This window comes from Orycteropus afer, unplaced genomic scaffold (assembly GCF_000298275.1).
Source record: "Orycteropus afer afer isolate SDZICR_OR568_19922 unplaced genomic scaffold, OryAfe1.0 scaffold00071, whole genome shotgun sequence".
NCBI classification, from domain to species: Eukaryota; Metazoa; Chordata; class Mammalia; order Tubulidentata; family Orycteropodidae; genus Orycteropus; species Orycteropus afer.
In genome coordinates, this window is record NW_006921658.1 from 12,311,342 (window position 1) to 12,316,881 (window position 5,540).

The following is a 5,540-nucleotide window of genomic DNA, read 5'->3' on the forward strand; positions in this document are numbered from 1 at the left end:
ATCTTGGCTCAAGGCAAAGAATACCAGAAAGATGTTTACTTGTGTTTTATTGACTATGCAAAGGCATTTGATTGTGTGGATCATGACAAATTATGGATAACATTGAGAAGAATGGGAAATCCCAAACATTTGATTGTACTCAAGAGGAACCTGTACCTTGACCAGTAGGCTGTCATTCGAATGGAACAAGGGGACACTGAATGGTTTAAAATCAGGAAGGGAGTGTGTCAGCGTTGTATCCTTTCCCCATACTTACTCAATCTATATGCTGATCAAATAATCCAAGAAGCTGGACTATATGAAGAAAAACATGGCATCAGGATTGGAGGAAGAATCATTAACAACCTAAGATATCCTGATGATACAACTTTGCTTACTGAAAGTGAGGATGACTTGAGGCACTTACTGATGAAGATTGGGAAACACAGTCTGCAATATGGATTACATCTCAATAGAAAGAAGACAAAAATCCTCACAACTGGACCAATAAGCAGCATCACGATAAATGAAGATGCTTGGTTCTACAATTGAAGCCAATGGAAGCAGCAGTCAGGACATTAGAGGATGTGTAGCACTGGGCAGGTCATCTGTGAAGGAACTCTTAAGTGCTGAGGAGGAAGGATGTCTCCTTGAGGACTAAGGTGTGCCTGACACACACCATGGTATTTCTAATCACCTCATATGCATGTGAGAGCTGGACAGTGAATAAGGAAGACCACTGAAGAATTGATGCTTTTGAGTTGTGGTGCTGGCGAAGAATGCTGAAGGTACCATGGACTGCCAAAGGAACTAACAGATCTATTAGAGGAAGTGCACCTGAGATGCTCCTTGGAAGTGAGGATGGCCAGACTTCGTCTCACCTACTTTGGTCATGTTGTCAGAAGGGACCATTCCCTGGAGAATGATGTCATGCTTGGTAAGATGGAGGGTCGACAAAGGAGGGGAAGGCCTTCGATGAGATGGATTGACACGGTGGCTATGACAATGGGCTCAAGTATATCAAGGATCATGGAGCTGGCGTGGGATCAGGCGGTGTTTCGTTCTGCTGTGCATGGGGTCACTATGAGTCAGAAGTGACTCAACGGCACCTAACAACAACAAGGGCAAAGCTGCCCCTTCCTTGTTCACCCAACAGTCATGGGTCATCTTTTCAAAAACATAAGCAGAGCCCCAAACAAAATAAAGTCCAGCCAACCCCAAAGAAAATGAAGTACAGCCAAACTTAGTGTCAGCCATTTTAGTTAAACTAAGTGTCCTAAGATTTTGTCATGCTCTCATATATTTTCCCCTCCTCTGATCATGAATTTCTGTAGAAATCCTTTGATCACCATAAATTTAGGATAAGTGCAGGGTAAGGTCACATCAGATGAAACATTTGGTTTCCCAAAAAGGCTGACTCAAGATGAAGTCAATCTCTGAGAACCTAATTTCCTTAAATTAATTTAAGGAATTAATTTATAATTTCTGTATACCAAAGTGGTTACATTTTGAGTACAAGTATTAGACAGGCATTTCATATAGCATTATCTTAAAGATCAATTAAAATAATTACTGATTTACTCTAAACCTAAATCCCAGTCTGATTTTCTGTTTCTCTAATAGACCAAATTCTTCAAAAGAACCTAATACTCAAACTCACTGTCTCAGAGGTAAATGGTCTTAGTAGTGTATCAGAACCATTGTTTGACTCAAAAATGGCTTTTAGGCATGTTTTTCCAAGGCTCAAGATATTAAAGGACACTTAAGGGCAATGGTCTGGGTAGATTATGCCAACTTCCATGAAAGCCAGATATCTGGAAATATTATCAGTATTAGGCCATTTTGATGAAATAATCACAAAACTAAAATCCTAAACTCTTCATACCAAGGAAGTAAGTTTCACAAGGCATTTGTTTATACATAAACAATATCGATAACTGTTTCCAAGTGCCTTCACTGTAAAGACATTTGCAAAACTTCAGACTTTGTACTAATGGACATAGCAAATTTCATCTATTAAGGTACAACACTGTTCCTTGGGAGATTTAGTAGGAAATTATTTTTTTGTTTTAAATTATAGATTGAATTTCAGATACTTCTCTAGTTATGGTATTTATAACTTTGCTAAATTTATCAATAAAGAGTTAAATTATCCAAACTCATTTAAAGTTTGATGATTATGTTATTACTTTTAATGCAAGAACCAGCTATTTCAGTAGCTAATAGCACTATGTTGATTAAGATTTTTTTTTTTTAATCTCCTTTAAGGTTTCTTTTCTGGTTCTTAATTTTAGATTCTTCCCATATTTCTTATATTTCCTGTTAGTTAATTGATTGTATATAAACACCAAGGAATAGCGTAAAAAGAACCAGTCAAAATCTGCAGGTGAAAACAAAAAACCCATTAAAGAATTTAAGAGAAAGGAGGAAATATGGTTTCTTATACCCAAAACATAGGACATTAAAACATCAGCAATATTCTTAGCTAGATCTCATAGTAATCTTTCAGTTCACATAGTCCTGTGTAGTTAAATTTTCTTTCCTGAGATCCTGAATCAGCTGCAACATAGTCTGTGAACTCGTCACCTTCTACACCAGAGTTCTAGAAATTTGGATTCAATTTAGTAAGATCAGTGTTCAAAATATCACAGTCCTTTCCATAAATCCAATATAGCTCGTCTTTCTGTTGGCATATTTTAGTCAAATATTTCAGCAAGTCAACAAAGTGAAGCTTCTCTGCAGGTGACACAACTTAATATAGTCATGGTTAATTCATATATTTTTTAAAGTGAGAAACCTGATAGGAAATCACTTATAGAACCAATAAATAAGCCAAATAAGTCAGTTTAAAATCAAAAGGAAAGTTAGATGATAATATCTCCAAACTTAATGATTAACCTTGCTTTCAAAGAGCTTTAAAAGTTAGATGAGAATATCTCCAAACTTAATGATTAACCTTGCTTTCAAAGAGCTTTAAATATAACCATTATCTTGAGACAGAATATTATATACCAAGACTATCAAGTCTCTAAACATCTGAATTAAACTTTACAGGTAAGTGGAACAATTCTCCCAATTAAACCCACTGGCTTCTTTAATGCTGCTTTCAAAAGAAAAGGTGGTGACCAGGTTAACAATTAAAAGAACTACAATATATAATATAATATCATATATTTGTTGTCTAATATTAGGAAAGAAGCCAGGAGGAAAAACTAATATAAATTTTTAACCCAAAAGAGAATCAGCCACATCTCTTGAATTGACAACACACTCAGGTAATTAATCTATAATGTACTAAATAAAACTTTACAACGTTCTTTTTGTAAAAATCTCTGTGACTTTCCATGAAGTTTGTCAGTTTATTATAGGCTACTGAGAAACAATACCTAACTTATTTAACTAAAAATTCTAAAGGTAAAAACCTTAACTTTTTCAAAACCACAAGGCTAGATTTGACTCGGGAATCCCTCCTTGCCTTAGAGAACAAATTACAAAAAGAATGAATTAATTCTTCAAACTAATAATCAAAGAAAATTTTGTTATTTCAATGGCAAGAAGCCCAATTTGGTATTTTACATGCCACTTACTGTTAAAGCTCCTAAAAATCTGAAACTATTCAACTTTAGTTAAACATAAAACTTGACTTTATAAAAAATTTTCTTTTAATAAGTTTTTAAAATATTGTTACATATCCCTTATACTCTTGGAATTATAAAATGAACACATATTCAGAATATCTGAATATGTATATATTATTTCTCTAAAAAGCAAAACTATATGAACTTTGGAATATTTTACTGAAGATAATCTCACTGATAAATCTTACTGAAGATAATTAAAAACAGTCACAGCAGTATATTGACAGAGAATTTCCAGAGGTGAAACTGGATTCAGAAGAGGACGTGGAACAAGGGATATTATTGCTGATATCAGATGGATCTTGGCTCAAAGCAAAGAATACCAGAAAGATGTTTACTTGTGTTTTACTGACTATGCAAAAACATTTGATTGTGTGGAATATAACAAATTGTGGATAACATTGAGAAGAATGGGAATTCCAGAACACTTAATTATACTTATGAAGAACCTGTACATAGACTAGGAGGCTGTTTTTTGAACAGAACAAGGGACACTGCATGGTTTAAAATCAAGAAGGGAATGTGTCAGGGTTGGTATCCTTTCCTCATACTTATTCAATCTGTATGCTAAACAAATAATCTGAGAAGCTGGTCTATATGAAGAAGAATGTGGCATCAAGATTAGAGGAAGAATAGTTAACAACCTGTGATACTCTGATGACACGACTTTGTTTCTGAAAGTGAGCATGACTTGAAGCACTTACTGATGAAGATTGAAGCGTACAGTCTATAGTGTGGATTACATTTCAATATAAAGGGAACAAAAGTCCTCACAACTGGACCTATAAGCAACATCACGATAAATGGAGAAAAGATTGGAGTTGTCAAAGAATTCACATTGCTTGGTTCTACAATTGACACCAATGGAAGCAGCAGTCAGAACATCAGAAGATGTATAGCACTTGGCAAGTCAGCTGCAAAGAACCTCTTTCAAGTGCTGAAGAGCAAAGTTGTCTTCTTGAGGACTAAAGTGCACCTGACACAAGTCATGATATTTTCAATCGTCTCATATGCATGTAAGAGCTGGACAATAAATATGGAAGACCAAAGAAGAATTGATGCTTTTGCTTTGTGGTGTTGGTGAAGAATGCTGACAGTACCATGAACTGCTAAAAGAACTAACAAATCTGTCCTGGAGGAATTGCAGTCGGAACGCTCCTTGGAAGCGAGAATGGCCAGTTTGTCTCACCTACTTTGGTCACGTTATCAGAAGGGACCATATTATGGAGAAGGATGTTATGCTTGATAAGTTGGAGGGTTGATGAAAGAGGGGAAGGCCCTCAACGAGATGAATTGACACAGTGGCTGAGGCGATGGGCTCAAGTATAGCAAGGATCGTGGAGCTAGTGCGGGACTGGGGGGTGTTTTGTTCTGCTGTGCATAGGGTCGCTATGAGTTGGAGACAACTCGATAGCACCTAATAACAACATAACAACAATATTAACTTTAAATTATAGTGAATATTTAACTCAATTACTAGTGAGTTACCTAATGATTTTGAAATTATATATATCACAAAACATAATTACTGCTGAGAAAATTTGCTTAAATATTCTAAGTTTTCATTTAAACTTTTACTGTTGTCCCTCTTTTCCCAAACCTAAATTTAGCTCTTTTAAATTGTACCAACTAGTTTTGGAAATTACAAAATTTTTGCCCAAATGACCAATTCATTAATATAAGTTCAAGTCTCTGGCTTAAGGTGGAAATATTTCCCAAGACTATCCCACATGTAGGAGCTCTGGTGGCATAGTGCCTAAGGCATTTGACTGCTAACCAAAAGGATGGAAGTTCAACCTACCAGCCACTCCTCAGAAAGAAGATGGGCCAATCTACTTCTATAGTGATACCAACCCAAGGAGGAGTCACTATGAGTTAGGTCTGAGTCTACGGCAGTGAGGGCTTTTTTTTTTTTTTTTTTTT